This window comes from Clinocottus analis, unplaced genomic scaffold, assembly GCF_023055335.1.
Source record: "Clinocottus analis isolate CAN_PGR_092001 unplaced genomic scaffold, fCliAna1.0.p SCAF_8, whole genome shotgun sequence".
Lineage (NCBI taxonomy): Eukaryota > Metazoa > Chordata > Actinopteri > Perciformes > Cottidae > Clinocottus > Clinocottus analis.
In genome coordinates, this window is record NW_027176240.1 from 3,057,643 (window position 1) to 3,075,142 (window position 17,500).

At 41.7% G+C, this 17,500-nt stretch overlaps 1 protein-coding gene across 1 annotated transcript in view; it reads left to right on the forward strand.

Annotated features, from left to right (window-relative positions):
• Positions 1–17,500, forward strand: part of LOC137780258 (pyridoxal kinase-like) — a 98,230-nt gene that overhangs the window by 44,838 nt on the left and 35,892 nt on the right. Inside the window, exon 11 of the transcript XR_011077127.1 lies at positions 17,050–17,279. The gene's annotated coding sequence lies outside the window, so the exon portion shown is untranslated. The remainder of the gene's footprint in view (positions 1–17,049; positions 17,280–17,500) is intronic.

A 17,500-nucleotide genomic window follows, 5' to 3' on the forward strand; every position in this document is an offset into this window, starting at 1 on the left:
TAATGAGCCCAGTGTGGTAGGTTATTATTATCCAGAGAGACAGCGGGCGGAGGGAAGATAGATGTTGAGACACACAGGGAGAGAGAGAGATAGAGAGAGAGAGCAGGAAGTGGAAGTAAAGCCAGTGGGTGGCATGTTGGGAACACATTATCTGAAGCAGTTAGTTTGACTTCACTTTCAGCGAACGAGCAAAATGCAATTTTAACGCGTAATCATCGGCAACGCGTGAAAGAAAGCCGCTTCTGTTTCAACCGAAGTTGCGCGATGAGGAAAAGAAAAACAAATCTGAAAAGTGAAGTGCTTCTGGAGTGTGTGTTTAACGGATTATCATGGGGCGCTTATTTGCTAGGAGACCAAAAAGAGACAAAAATAATAATGGCCCCCGTCCAGAACCGAGAACTAATTGATCGTATCGGCTCTTCTGTAATACCTCGTTAGCATTATCACTCTCACCTGCTCACCCAGCTGCACTCACCTAATCAGCTTATTCTGTCCACCTGTTACCCTCTGGTATATATTATATATGCTCCTCCTCTGGTATATAAGCTCCTCCTTGTATAAAAGCTCCTCTTGCTTGTGTATAAGCTCCTCCCTCTGATATAAGCTCCTCCCTCTGGTAGTTAAGCTCCTCCCTCTGGTAGGTAAGCTCCTCCCCCTGGTATATAAGCTCATCCTCTGGTATATAAGCACCAGCTCTTAGTGTTCACAGTGTTTTTTATACAGTATGATTGAAATCTAGGGATATAATACAGGGGTTATTTATTTTATTTACATTTTTTATTTTATACATTTTTTTCCACAATTTGACATAATGGTTATGACAAAATCTGAGGTTTATACTGTTTTGCAGAATATGACACATAAAAAAATAGAAATGAAACAACAAATCAATACATTACAAGCGCATACGGAGTCATGCACGAGCCCGCTGTAAGTCAAGAGCTCTTCAATGCAGAAGTAGTCGTCAAAGTAAGTAGTCTGCCCTTTTTCTCACACCGCAAGGTTGCCGGTAATTAGGGGTGTTTTTCACCCGAAAAAAAACAAAACGGGCAGCGTTATTATTCCATTTGGAGTGCTGAAAAATCACAGAGTAGCACTTTACAACATTATGCAGAGTAGGGAAAGGGACAGGGAGCAGGAGGGAAGGCTTATCTGAATAAAAAGCTCTTATCGTGTTGTTTCCGCCTCTCCGAGCCGTCGCCGCGTCCCCAAGGTCAACAGCTAAATAAATGTCTACTTGAAAACGTCTTCTTGGGGGATGTTTGCCAGCTTTCTGCAGAAAACCCTGTCCAATTATGAGCTTTTTAACTCAAGTGCTGCACCAACCTTATCCTCCACCCGCACACACGCGCACAAACTTTCTAACTTTGAGGTAATGCATGTATTATTATAATATTGCATTTAAATGGCAAAGCATGCAAACAATGTGTCCCGGTCGCCCTCAGCGGTTCGTCCCCGCGGTCCCTCTCTCATGCTACAGTTTTCGTGAAACCAAAGTGCACGTACGCACGCACGCCGTTCCTCTACACACATGCGCTCACACACTCGGTGTACGTACACAACCTCCCCTCCTCCCGGTAATCTCCCCTCCTTTTAGCGGCTCCCCTCTCCTATTATGTGGGGATTTTCCTTCTGATGGGAATTCCAGCGGCGGCCAAAAAATCCGAAAGGCCGTCTAATTAGCCGTAGATGGACGACTTCCAATGCAAGTAAATGAGTAGAAAAGAAGAAGAGAAAATGAAGAAGGAAAAAATCTGCCAAGCGGACAAATCATTTTAACCCCCCCGACAAGAAAGAGGGAAGAAGGCGCTCCTGCTTTCAGGCTGCATTTGCATTTGGGAGGAAGAAACAATGTGTTTTGTGCTCTCTTTGTGGCGCAAATCTGGTCTTTTCATGGCTGTCCAAACAGGTTAGGTGGGGGTGTGGGTGGGGCTGTGGGTGGGGCGTATAGGTGCAGATGATATGGCCGGCGGCGGCCATATTGGATGTTGTCTCTTTTAGTGGACAATGGGTGCAAAAAGTTCCCCCTTTTTTTTATGAGCTGAACTCTTTGGAAAAGGCTCCAGTGGTAGAAGCACCAATATGATGTAATGCGTCTTATTGTATAGGAGATAATAAATGTGTCAATTTTAATCTTTGGTGTAAGTGTAAAGCTGTAATTTCAGGAAACCTACTGGAGTATTTGTGGAATGCTGAAAATGGAAATTCCCAGTTTAACTGCGACTTGACTGACTATTTTGGGTAAGTTTTACATTTTCAGTTTTACAAACATGCATAAAAGACATCAAACCTTTAAGAAAATGCATCTTATTCAATAATAATAATTTAAAAAAACAAGACACACGTGTAGCTAATGCTACCACCAGCTAGCTTACGTTGAGAAACACAAACTACTGGAAACACCTGTTTGTTTGCAAATGTTTAACCTTTTGAGGACCGTCACGCTGCCTTGGCGGTCGCGCTGCAGGGTCTCCGGGACCCAAGGGTCGCACTTGCATTGTTTTTTTGGTCGCATCCAAGTAAAACCACGGGACGAAGAGCTCCGGCAGGAGTCCAGCGTCGCACTATACGGTCAATCGTGACTTCTCAGGTGCTGAAAAAAAAACCTTCTGGAAAAGCTGAATCAAAGCAGAATTAGCGGCTCTCAGAGAGCCAAGAGAACCAGGGCCTGTTAGTGGTCCTTTGGCCCCAATATCCACTTCTCTCAAGCACTCTTTAATACCCCCTCTCTCCACCTATATCCATCCATCTTTCCCTTTATTTCGCCTGCCTTTACACGCCCTTACCTTCCACCTTCCTTTATGAGTCCTACCTTCCCTCTACTCATCTATTACTTTATCCTCCATTCAGCCTTTGACCTCTGTCCGGACTCCCCGTCCATGCATCACGGTGGAGTGTGCAAAGTGTTGAATCTCAGGGATTACCTCGATAGATTTCCTCTCCTCCGTTACTCTATTTTCCCCCCACACTTTAAAAAAAAAATGTTCTATGTACCATTTGCACTCTCTCTTTCTACCGACATCTCATTTTCTCTCACATCTCTCTATCCGCCGCGCTGTCCATCGCTCGGTGAGTAATCTCTCGGTCCATGTGAGGATGGAGAAGACTCTCGGCTTTTTTGTTTTCCCTCAGCGAGGTCGGACGCTTTATCGAGGGAACAAAATGGCTGAAAAATGCTAAATTTGGTCCTTATGCTGTCAATACACTCGATACTGATGCATTGAAGCAGTTTTTTTTACCGGTTTAAGTTGAAAGTCCAAACATTTTCAATGCCCATTAAAGAAAAAATCACTGTCAATTTGGGGACACGTAAAAAAAAAGACATTCACCAGCCGCCACACACGATTGTTTAAAAAAAAGTTGTGATCAAAACCGATGAAATTCAAGTACTGAAGTCCCAACAGATGCAAAAAAAAACAACAGCTCATGAATATTTAACAGCGGCTTTTAGATCAGCGTTGAGCGAATATCTTGTAAACAAGCTCAGTAACGGTGTTTGATTTCAATTCAAACCAGATTTCTTTTGTAGTTCAGCGGGTTTCAATTGTATTTGATATTTACTGTCGTTATTATCTACCCAAGACAAGAAGTTAATGATAATAATAATAACTTTCTACTGACATTCGGCCTGTTCGTACGACGCAGACGGACTGCAGGTCTTTCTGGCTCCGGGCTCTTGACATTAAATAAGTCTGATGTTGGAGAAGGGTTTGAAATTTGCCCAGCGATATGAAAAGACCAGAACGTCGATAGATGTAGACTGAGGGTTCTTCTGCAGACGCATGGCCTTTACTTTATATTTTCAAATTTACTCCAAATCGGATTTTTGGGTGGAAATTTAACAGCAGTCACACTTTTCCATTTTTTTTCAGGCTGTGGGGCAAAAAAGGTTTACAGCGTGATGAAGTCTGAGTGAAGGACAGGAAGAGTCAGGAGAGAGAATTCAGCTTTAACACATGAATCATAGACTTCTATACAACCATAGGAGTCACCCTGGTGGTCAAGAGAGAGAATGCAGCTTCAACACATGAAGCATAGACTTCTATACAACCAGAGGAGTCACCCTGGTGGTCACTTGAGAGAATGCAGCTCCAACACATGAAGCATAGACTTCTATACAACCATAAGAGTCGCCCCCTGGTGGTCAAGAAAGAGAATGTAGCTTTAAGACATGAAGCATAGACTTCTATTCAACCTGAGGAGTCGCCCCCTGGTGGTCAAGAGAGAGAATGCAGCTTTAACACATGAAGCATAGACTTCTATACAACCAGAGGAGTCACCCTGGTGGTCAAGAGAGAGAATGCAGCTTTCACACATGAAGCATAAACTTCTATACAACCATAGCAGTCGCCCCTGGTGGTCAGGAGAGAGAATGCAGCTTTGACATATGAAGCATGTCAGAACAGGATAACATTTCAGCCTTGCCAGTACACAAACCAGCTATATTTTATTTTTTAACTACGTGCCACTTTTGATAGGCCTCAGTAAGAATAAAAAATAAAAGTCCAACTAACATCTAACACAAAACACAACCAGCGGTGTAACGGCAGCGACTAATGGCCGACTAACTGATCGATTAGGGAATATGGGGGGGATGCTGTTAATGGACAAATGTTCCTTCTTTCTCCCTCACTTACACTTCCCTATAAGCACACATCCTTAAAACATTCATTAACACACACACACACACACACACACACACACACACAGGACGTTAATCTTGCATACGTCGACTGTGATCGATGGATGTTCGGGCTAATGGTTATAAATGCATTAGCACCAAGACCTAATCAGCAAAAGCACATACATTTATGCACATAGTAGAGCACACACACACACACACACACACACACACCCTCTAATCGTAATCTCGTTCAAAGTTTCTTCCGCTTCAATTTCCTGTTGCGTTTCATTTCATGACTAAGTCATGAGCCGCCATGTTTACAGAGCTCACGTGCCAGCGCTCCATCATTGCGTATCGAAGGAGGAGGAGGAGGAGGAGGAGGAGGAGGAGGAAGAAGAGGAGCGCGACCATTTGTCAACGGAAACAAAGAGCTGATTTTTGTGTAGGCTCCTCATTAAAATGGAGTTTTGGTCTCAATTCATCAACACAAGTTGGAACGCGGAGCTGGAAATAAATAAATAAATAAATGAATGCGCTTAAAATGCTGAATTAATCCGGAGCCGTGTTTTCTTCAGAGTGTTCGCGGCGTAGATGAAAGGAAGCGTTGTCGCCGATAACCTTGTCCTTAAATTGATCCATTGAGCTACTCGTGGGTTTGAATGTTTTTACTTTCACACACGCGTGTGATTTGTGTGTGTGTGGCTGTGTGACGTGGTTTGATTTATTTTTCATTTCTTTCTTTCTTTTTTACGATTTTTTTTTTTTTGTTGCATTTCTGCTTTATTTTGAAAGTGACCGTGACACGAAAGTCAGGGGATAGCCAAAAAAAGGACTACCCCGGGCCACGGCACAGGTTTAATGGCACCCAGTGCACCCAGTGAGCTACTGGGCCACCTGCCATTGCTTCATTCTGTCTAAATATAAGTGCCGTGCCGGTCTTACAAAGATCTACGTCCACCTTTTCCCCATCTGGAGCGATGAAATATTCCACTTCCTGACGCAGGAACGTCACATCATTTGTGTCCACATTGTGTTGATGGAAATTTACCCAGTGAATCCCCCCCGCCCCTAAAAAAAAGGTGTCCTTCTCCAACATGCGTCACATGATTCCATCTCGTGCTATTTCAAGAGGAACATTAAACCTTTTGTGTCTGAAACACATTGAACATCCCACAGAGAGATGAGTAACAGCGTCTGCTCGCCGAGTGTAAGCCTTACATTTAGCCTCCAAATATATAAATCCAGTGTTTTTCCCAAAAAACTGTTAAAAAAAAAATCAACCGGGCATTGCAGGGAAATTATAATACAATGTTTCCCCCCCCCCCCCCCCTCTCCCTCTAGTCAACCCTCCCTTCTGCGGCAAAGCTGGATTTTTTAATATCAGGCTTTTGTTTGCATATGTAATGCCAGCTAAGCTCATTGTGGGAAAAACTTCAGATTAATTTCTGAGGCTAAGAAGAGACTTGAATTGTAACGGAGAGCAGAGCGGCGAGCGGCGAGCGATAAAGAGGGGGGAGAGGAACAAAAGCAGACGGCAAAACAAATAAAGAGACGGACGAGGGGGGGGGGGAGGCCGCGGGCCGGAGACGAGCGCTATCGGGGAGAGCATTACTGGACCTCGCGGGCTCGCGGCGCCCCGACAGCTTTTTTTGGTGATTGATAAAGCGACGCGGCTCTCTGCCACGAGGAGAAGGTCACGTTACACAACTTCTGGTGGAGGAGGCCAGCGTGTCACCTCCAGAAGTCCACTGCGACTGTCAGGACGTCGCTCCCACGTCACGGTTCATGGCGTTGACCCTGACGGTTGTTGAATTTGCGGTAACGTATATTTGAGGCGTTTTGGAAAATGGGCGGAGAAATAAGATGTTGTGGATTATGCCGAGAAAAATCTGATTTATTTCATGTTGTTGTTGCCTGATTAAACTCAATCTGATGTTGATTCGGAACCAGCTGCTTTCTAAATATTATCAATCGTGTGTGTGTGTGTGTGTGTGTGTGTGTGTGTTAATCTCTTCAGACAGAAATCCTTCCCCTCAAAGAAAATAATAACTCTCTGTTAGACACGCTCGTCACATCAGGGGTGACGCGAGGTGGAGAAGCGAAAAATGTAAAATAAAAAAAAAAAATTGTCAGCACTCTCGAGCTCAGCCTCTTAACGCTGCTCACGTTTATTTATTCATATTTTATTTATAATACCTCATAAACGGTCCTGGGATCAGATTCCATTTCATCAGCACTGTGTGATCGCGTGTCACCGCCCCGAGTCTCAACCTACAATCATGTGTACAATTTATTATGAATAAATACAAAAATCCTGCAGAAAGATTAATGCCATACAGAGTGCATATGAATGAGTAACCTTTGTGTTGTTGTTGTGTGTTCTTTTTTAAGTTCTTTTGTGCATAAACATGCATTTGCGTATGCGTTGTGTTTGTGTGAGGATGCAGCTCTGAGAGATGTTATCCGCCGCCTCGAGCATTAATCGCGTATATATTACAAAGCATTGAGCATAAATCATATCAACAATCACTCAAACGAGGATTCAGGTTCTCAGGATGCCATTTGTCAGTGCTTTGGAATCTCATTACACATGTTTACTTCGTAAAATAACTTATAAATACAATACGAAAAGTGTAAATACCCCCGATGCTGGCGGGCTGTATGGCCGCTATACAACAGTAAGCTAACGTTTGTAGCCCGCTAGATAGAAGGCTAGCTTCCGTGTGCTGTTGCCTGAACATAAGCAAATAATTCAGTTCCACAAAGTTAAATGAAATGTGTTGCCATGTTTTAAGCCGCCACCCTGTCACCATCTTCCCAACGGGAAACATAGACGTAGAGTTGTGAGTCGTCGGCAAACAACTTGAACTCTGACATCGAGGTTTGAGGTCGTGTTGACAAATTGAAGTCGCAATCATTGCCGGTATTAATAATATTCAGTAAAGCTTATGAAGAGGATGAAGCTTCAACAAATTTAAAGAGAATTTGCCACTTCTTTTTGGCGCAAACCCAATAAATTGGGAAAAATCCGTTTTTCTCTGGTATTCAATGAATTGCCAGATGATTGAAAAAAGGATTTTTGTCAACAAACACATTTACTGACGTCACTCGATGATATAAATAAGAAAGTGAACATACTGAGTAAATGAATGAATGAATAAAAGTCAATAAATGTGGTGTCTTCACTGGAGGCCGCTCAGGGAAAGTAAAGAGTATATTCCTTTAACTGGCAGAGCTTTCGATGGGAAAAACCTCAGATAGATAGTTTAGACTTTTACTCATACGTCTTTTACATTTTTATATGAACCAATTGGTTATAAATTACATTTCGTATGTACTATTTCTGTCTTACGAAGCATTTCTGTCCCCCCTCGCCTCCCAGCAGCCTCTGGTCCGCCCCGAGCCAACGATCAATGATCCCGTCTCGCTGAACACGGGAACAATTTCACCGCCGAGTTCATCGAACACACGTTGGTTGAAGAAGCAATCGCCGTTTCTTTTGCATTAAGCTTTAATCTTTAGAGGATCAGGGTTTACTGTATCGTGTACATGCAGCGCGTTGCTTTCTTTCAAGATTCACAGTTCATTTCACGGCTTATGGAAACATGTAGAATGAGCGACGCCCATGTGTTTCCATGCGGCGATGTCTTTTTGACATAGTCGTTTCCCACACGATAGTGTTAATACCACTATTAGTCATCAGCATAAAAGAAAAAAAGGGATTAAATTCAACTTTTAGATCTCCTCCATCACATTTTTCTTCGCCATAGATACAATTTGCCGATCATTATTGATCCATATTTTGTATTACAGCAGCTGGTCGACAAGGCTCCAGACTATTATTATTTATTTTTGACAATTAAATTGACATCTGAATTCTAAATATTACCATTTTACTATTGTTATTGTAATCTACAGGGAGTTTCTTCCATCATTAAAAACACACAATTCAACTGATGAAGGGAAATGAAATATTGTATTTGTATGGATTAAAACAAATCCTGCCATTATCTGTTTTAATGATGCATTATAATCTGTTTAGAGCTTTGTGTAAACAGTTAATAATTCATCTCTAATATCTATTGAAGTTGTGAAAACAACTGTTTTCACTCCCGCTGCTCCCCAACACCAGACTGCATGTGAACACACCGTGACGACGTCATAACCGCCCTCCGACTCGAAAAGCGCGAGCGTCGACGTCCCGATCGTGGATTTGACTGAACATTGATGGATGACGATCGCCGGTACGAACGCTCACGTCACGCTGGGATGTCGTCTCCCGGCGAGCATCCGACAGACGGTGGCCCAGTTCACAACCGACGCAGTCGACACGGAGAGGATCTTCACGCTGGTTCACTAACAGGAAAAGCAAAGATGAACGATCCCGCGTCACTCTCGCGTATCATCAATCTGACGACGCGTTCAAGTCGCTTGTTTTGGAGCTGAAATCGCGCACTTTGCTTTTTAATGTATCCGTTCCACCCCCCTCCGACCCGCGTCGTCGTCAACGTTTCTATGTCGGCTCGTGGTTTCCTGCATTTCTCAACATGGCCGTAAAAGTCTCGCCGGCGTTGACGGATGACTCGCGTTGAACTTCGGTCGATGGAGCCGCGCGGGACAGGATGCGAGGTGCCTGAAACGATTATTCGACTCAGGGGATCAACAGAATATTAATCCTTCAGCAATTACACACACACACACAGAAACAAACCGGTTGATACTGAGCTTAAATCTTGAGGATTAAGGTCACTGGTTTTGTTTCTGAAAACATTGAAGCAATAAGGTACTCGAGGCAGTACTGTATCGTCAATAATGTACTGTTCAAGGGTGTTGTTAGGCCCTACGTCATTATTGTAGATACAGTGCTGCCTCGCGTACCTTTATGCTTTAATATTGAACCTAAATACCACATATTACCTGCCACATTATAAATAGTAATAGTAAGTGTTCGACAGCACAAAATAGTTGTCGTTGTACGTTGTACAGTGCTTTACGGCTGAATAAAGTACACCCCGTGACTCACTCTCAGCCAATCAGAATGCTTGATCTGATCTACCCGTAGTGTAATAATACACAACATATTGGCTTTTGTCGATTCACACCTTTACTGCGACGAGATGCCGACACCGAGCGTTAAAATAAGCCGGGCAACACGAGCGAGTCGTCGGAGCGTTGGCCGCTTCATAAATGTTGTTATTGTTGAGCAATAACAAGGCTCTTTGGCTTTTACCGCCGGCAGTAACTTTTAAAAAAAGCGAGAGAGCCTGCCGTGCTCTCTCACTGTGGGAGAGAGAGAGAGAGAAAGAGAGAGAGAGCGAGAGAGAGAGAGAGAGAGAGAGAGAGAGAGAGAGAGAGAGAGAGAGACTCTCTTTCAGCGGCTCCAGTGACGGAAATATTGCATTTGCATGCATTTGTATCGAAGCTAAGAAAAGAAAGGTGAGGGGGCAGACGCAGAAGGAAAAAAAAAAGCGGTTGAGGAGGAGGAGGATGAACGAGAACAGAATGTGCACTTAATCTTTATTTTAGCTCGACCCCCGTCTTGTGTGTGAGAGCAGAGGAGAATCGGTTTGTTTTCTAATTAAAGTTGTGGAAACTGCAGCTTCTCAACCAAATGAGCTCGGCTGGAGGCGGCGGGCGAGCGCAGAGGACCGAAGGCCACAAAATACACACCGGGGGTTTTTTCATCCCGCCGACGCCTCTTTCTCTCCCTCTCCCTGCTCGCCGTCGTACACGGGACCGCGTGGCTCGCAGTGTCTCGTAAATGTCCTTTAAAAAAACCTATCCATGCATTTCTTTGCTCCTTCGAATCCTTTGCCGTCCATGCAGATGCGCTCAAAAACGTTTTTCTCATGTTTTTTTTATCTGCATGCGACATGTGAAGAATCCCAGAGTCTCCATTATTGACCTTTGCTGGATTCATTCGCGCCTATATTTAATAAATAGCAACTTTATTGATGCTTTTTTTGCTTTTATCACAAGGCAACATAAACCAGATCCTATGCAATGTCAGAGAAGAAGAGAAACACACGTTCAATCTTCTGTATGTTTCCACAAATAGAAGACAACAAACTTTGACTTTGACTCTGTTATTACTTTTCACAATAAAAGCCCGAGACATTACACTATTTGCAATTTAGTATTTGGCATCATTTATGTGTCTGAAGGCTTTTATGTGGAGTCAAACTCATTACCAGCGATTCAGATGTCGCATTAAAGTAATACAATAAATCTGAATGATCTGAATGTCTTTCCTTTTTTCTTTGAATTCAAACACACAGAAACAAACACAACGGTGTGTGTTGGAGGTTTGATTTCCCCCGCCAAAATACCAAACCAGACCGGTACTCCAACATCTCATCTGGGATTTAGTTGCTAATGTTTCAGAGGGTTCAATTTGTCTCATACGTGTCACACGTGTTACTGGTGTACGAAGACACACCTGCACCCAGAACGGCACATCTCCTCTTTTGTTCCTGTAGATATCTGGTTTTGCTTTTACACTATTACTGATGTTCATTCTTCAAAACTACAGTTATGGGACATATATACGGTACGCACAGCCGACATTTTACCTCCAAAGCTCTCGCCGTAGAGCCTTTGATCGTCATCTGTGATGTGAAAGCATTCATTTCGACAGTCGAAGGAGTGAACATTGTTTTTTTCCCCCCACATCTACACATGCAGCAATAAAGCACCCCTGCATCACTACTGACGGAACACACACACACACACACACACACACACACACACACACATACACCCGCGCTACAGATGTCGTCGTGACGAGCCCAGATGTATGTCTCTGTTTGATGTTTCCTGGTTTGTCCAGATGGGACAGAGCTGGAAATGATCAAGAGACGAGACACGGTGGGAAATATGGAGGAAAAATCACCTGTGTGTGTGTGTGTGTGTGTGTGTGTGTGTGTGTGTGATCATCAGTCATCAATTTGTGAGACTTGTGAGCAACATCTCTGTGTGTGTGTGTGTGTGCAAAGACAGGAAGAAAAAGACGAGAGAACTATCATCCGCCATAAGAGCACACAGATGGGAAACAAATGTGTGTGTGTGTGTGTGTGTGTGTGTGTGTACAAGAGTAAAAGTGATGGCTTGGATTAAAATACACATATTGTATAGACTTTTCTTTCATATCCCTGCTTGTTCAGGGATGTTTGAGGCATGGAGACAGATGACGAGGCCGGTTTTGTTTAGCGGCATCACATCATACTTAACTTCGACGCGATCTGGAGATCATTTTTATTCTTCAGGTGGAGCTTGCAGTAAAAAAAAAAAAAGAAAGACAAACGTTTCTTTGATTACAGAGTGAAAGCTTGGATTCTTCTTCTGTTTCTGTGCAGAAAGTTTTCATCTGGAAAGAAAGTTTTTGCGGCTCAGCAGCATCTATTTGGTGAGTGTGTGTTTTTAACCCTTTCTAGGGCACCCATTGAAATACTTTGTGAGGGAATCGACCGTATATGGTTACTTGCACGAATGTTAATAATCAAAGTCTTCCACGATCTCATTGTGGCTGCGATGTCAGCTTTCTTTCTCCTTTCTTCACAACATTTGTTTGCATGTTGGCACACAGGACTAGTCTGAAACCTTTAACATTTACCTAAACGTTATAGTTCAAAAGGATTTTAAATTCCAGAGCGTCTCTCGTGATCTCTGTGATGATTGGTCGTCCTTGACCTTCCGCTGTCTCCAACAATAAGGCCTCGGCTTTTAATTAACCCCGTTACCGCGGTGGCTCTGAAACGGGACATAAGAGAAATACTTATTAGAGACACACCAGATTATGCTAATTAGCCTCATTAACGAGGGTGACCTCGTATCAGGGTTATTGTTGCTTCCCGACGGAAAGCACATTCCTGCAGTTTTTACCCTTTTTTTTTTTAATGGAATCAAAAGTTTATCTGAGCTGTAACGTGCTGAGTCATGCAATCAATTAACTTTGTCCGGTCGTCAATATAAAATGTAAGCTGTGATTTTCTTCACCTTTTTTTAAACTTCCATTTAAAATAATTAAATTCAAATAAATTATATATATATATATATATATATATATATATATATATATATATATATATATAATATATACAATTGATGCATTTTATTTGATTTCTAATACTACAATTTATAAAATGTAAAATAAATAGAATAAATAAAAAATAAATGAATAAATAAAATAAAACACAAAAAATACAATACATAAAATGTATTTTATTTAAAATACTACAATTTAAAAAATGTATAACATTTTTAAACATTATACATATACATTTAAAAATAAATATATAAAATAAAAACAATACAATTGAATAATTAAACTAACAATTAATTAATTAATACAATAAAACAATTCAATAGAATACGAGGACACAGGCATAATCATTGCAATTCAAAGGTTAGTCGTGGTTAAAAGACATTTGTTCTAGTGTTTCCAAACACCAGAGGAACACGTTGCTTCCCTGTGTGTTGGCTCAGTTAAACCAATATATATTCATGGAGACGTTCCTCTATAGCAGGCTGCTGGTCGGTGTAAAGTCCTGTTGGGAATCCTCCATCTTCCACTGCAGAGCCGGACAGATTTACTTCTCAGAGGTGAAGTCCTCTGGCTTTGGGACTCGTATCACATTAATGCCCAGACCTCCTTCTGCCTGCACGACAACATGAGCCCGGCTCGCTCACGTACCTGTGGAGGGATCTCATATCTGGAATGCAAAATGAGTATTTGATTTAATGATTCAATCATAGCCGGCTTGAATTAAATCATTGACTCTTTATGTACACGAGGCCTCGCCGCCTCGATGCCGCTCTGGATACGCACTGTCTTTGAATGTCGGAGCTGAAGCATTAAATTCCCAGGATGCACCTGAACCGCTGCCTCGCACTCTCTCTCGCTCTCCGTCTTTGACACGTAAAGTGACGGAAGAAGGACAAGGAGGATTTCCAATGCACAGCCAGAGAAAGCGCCCTTTTTCAGTGTGGAAGCAGATGGCAGGTGATGGTGGAAAAGAGATGGGGAAATAAATGGACATATGTTCAAATAGGATGGAGGTTAATGGACACTATTCTTAGAGGATTCCCCACAGGAAAATATATCAGCAAATTTGAACCCTGCGTTTCCCAAATTGAATGCTTTTTACATGAAACCAGCCACCTAATATATATATATTTCCAATAAAGGCGTCTCTGGATTAAACAGGGTTTAAGATATTCCATCCAGGGGGTTTCTAAATATAGAGCTTTCATATTCAAAGCCCTTGTGTGAACAGTCATCACAGCTACCTGATACTGAGTAGCTGCATTCAGCTAATGAGCTTTTTGTATAGAAATGGAAGCTGTTCAAATCATTTATTTTAAAACTCCTTTGAAGGCGAATGGAATTACAAATGTGAATTTTTCTTCTGCAAGCTACATGTTTCTAACGGGAGCATTATGATTGTCTTTTTGTCGGGACAAAACCAAAGTTTCACTTTCCCTTTTTACGCACCACTACAGTGTTGATGGGAGATTTTTACATGTTCATCGTTTTAACCAAATGCCTGTACCTTGTCATACTTGTGGTATTTTATATCATTTTTTTCTTAATTTATTTGTGAAAATTTTTTTTTTTTTCAAAAACATCACTTTTTGATCAAAACTATGAATATCCAGCATGATCCAAACAGGATTTCCCAAAAATGTCTTTCAGAGCAGTTGCCAACTTGTGCAAACTCCATGGGTCAGGTCTTTACCAACGTCCCACATACTAATAAGATAACCTAACGAACACGAATCTGCGAGGAAAATCACAATAAAACAAAGCCTAAGGGTGTTTCAAAAGGATTTATAGTCAAAAAACCATGTTGTTCGGTTCAAAAATGGAAAAAAATACTTTTTTTTTATGGCAAAGCATCGTCTAAATGGGGCATGCTGGAACTTAACATTTGCAAAAGCCTTCCCCCTTTCTGTATGACGTGTTTTTAGAAAAGTGAGGGGTAAACGGAAGATGCAGGACGCGGATATGTGAGAGAAAGGTACAAATAGGGGGTTACTTTAATTATAAGTTACATCGGATGTCTCTTCTCACAAGGGTTGCGGTGTTGTAGCACGTTTAAATTAAGTCAAACAATGACGCGGTTCCGGAGATAATTAAGGAAACGTTAAAACAAAATGTCTTTAATTTTTTTTGTCCGATAATAGGCTCTTTGCCAGTCTTCAAATCGGAGACTCGTGACCACGGAGGGGCAGAACAAACATGGCTTCTCTGTTTTCCGCGGCGATATTGGAGCTAACGGTGGAGGTTTACGGCCCCGTAATTAGCTGATGAATGGGAGGGGGAGTCGCATAACTGAAAAGCCCTCCAGCCAACTGGAAGAGTCGAGATAATCACACATATACGCTTAGCCATTTGATATCAATACGGTGGGATGGGAAATTTCCTCATCCGGAAAAACAAACGGGAATGATGAATCGAGGACGGAATTACCATTAGAGGCATTAAACGTGAGAATCCTCTGAATAATTCAAGGTGGTTGGTCTTGGGGCTGCTGCACGGTTTCTCTGTGATGGAAACAGTCTCACCATCTATATATATATATATATATATATATATATATATATATATATATATAGACACATTTTTCCCGGGTGGTCTTATGTACACAGATTACCCCGAGAGTGGCTTTTGTAAAATTAGAAGGAACTTCCGTGACACGGATGTCGTGCCGTTGAAGTAAATACTGATGACCTTTTTTTTTTTTCGTCTCACGTAAAGTGACGAATTGTTCATGGCTTTTGTGTAATTAGAAGAAACTTCCGTGACACCTGCGGATGTCCTCCTGTCAAAAAAGAAACTACGCCTCACGTAAATTGACGAATTGTTCTGGGATCATGAAGTTGTATTTATCAGCGATCACACAATGTTCAGTGTCTTGCTCAAGGACACCTAAACATGACATGAAGTTGAGCTGTATTTAAATATGATTCATATAATTACTCTCCACTTTATTCCACTTTGTTGCTGAAGAGCTTCTTTTTTATCTCATCTGAGTGTTTCATTAGATGATATCATGATTTACTTTCCACACAAACTGAATATTACAATACGTGTGAACTTGCTTTTAAGTTATAATTAGCAGTGTAACCCTGCGAATGATTTCTTTTTTTTTGTGGAGCAAATTTTTTTTTTCGGAGTATGCAGATTTTATGATAACGTATATAATTTAATAAAAGCGTTTTGACTTTGTTTTATCAGTCGATAATTTATCGGTCTTAATGTTATTACCAGAATGACTCCAAATAATATACATTTCCTTTTATTGGCCAATGATTTGCCTCATTATATATCTTACTTATTCCCCAGTTTGATTATATTATTACATTTTCAATAAGGCAGTTTTTATAAATCCAGTTTTAAATAAAAGACATCTCCAGCAGAACTCCAAACATTTCCTTCAACACCAATTCCTCAGCGTGACCTTTTACATTCTCACAAAGTTTTTTCTTTAAATAAGGTTCAGAGCCCGCTGGGTAAGAAGAGCCAAGAAAAGCATCACCATTACACGAGATCCCCCAAATATGAAGAACAAAGGTATATGTTTTAATTAGCCAGCAATGACGACTGAAGGTAATTTGTTCTAATTAGGCAGCAATCAACACAGAAAGTATCATATGATTAAAATAGCTATTTTTTGACGATTGAAGGTGCTATATGTTTTAATTAGCCAGCAATGGAAGACTGAGGGTATATGTTTTAATTAGCGGCGTCCCCAGTGGCCTCAAGGGCTCGGGGCTTAAACATTAGGTAGAATGTTAATCAAACCTGCAGAAATGAGACTAATTGTTTTCATACGGCAGATCTCCTGTGGTATGGCAGAAATAATCCTGAGCTTTAGTAGTCAGAGTCAGGTACAACTAGCTGGTTGACCTACTTTCATCTGCTCCCTAGTGACCCGTGTGCTTCGGCAGGTGTACATACAACTCCCTCCCACATGACTTTAAAGCTGCATCCTGTTTTTGATTTTCACAGGAACAAAAATAAATAAATTGCACGTGTGCTTTTGTAGGACAGAGATCTGACAGTTTCCCGAAATATCTCGATGATTCCTCTCTCCACGCATTCAAATATATGCTTTCATCCCTGAACAGATTTAATTATTTAGATATCAGCTGAGCTACTATCAAAACAAGCTGCCCAAAAGAAAAATGTCGTGCTTTTTTTTGCTGAATGCACTATCCTGTTTACAGTCACTTGAAACTTTCAAACTTTCTTGATTAAAGCTACTACGAGAAACTCTGAATTGGTGTTGATTCTGGCGACCCCTGTGGAGAAAAGAGGTAGTGTTTCCGAGCAGTGGAGTCCCTTTTTAAAAAACCTCCCATTTTACTGCAGCAGGTGTCTGACAGTCAGTCCTGGTTCTGGTTCTCTGTGTTCCCTCAAGCGAGTCCAAAAATAAGACAAGGGCCTCAAGCAGCTTGGGTCAGCAGAGACTCCGCCCCCACCTGTAGACTCCGCCTCCCGTACGAGACTCCGCCTCCGCCTGGAGACTCCGCCTCTCACTAAGGACTCTGCCACCACCTGGAGACTCCGCCTCCTTCTAGAGACTCCGCCTCCTGCTAGAAACTCGGTCTCGGCTGGAGACTCCGCCTCCCACCGAAGTGCCAAGCAAAGGTCAGAGGAGACTTCTGTTAATTACATCTTGTAGAAGCATGTTCCAGAAAACTTGAGCCAGAAGTGCTATTAAGACTATATATTCACTTTTAGAGATGTGTAAGTTACAAGGTAGTATTAATATTTATCTAGTTTATTAACTTCGTAGGAGCAGAAGATGAGAAATACTCCAGGAATAGATTTCCCATTACACACAACCTCCATTTACTTTTGTGATTTCA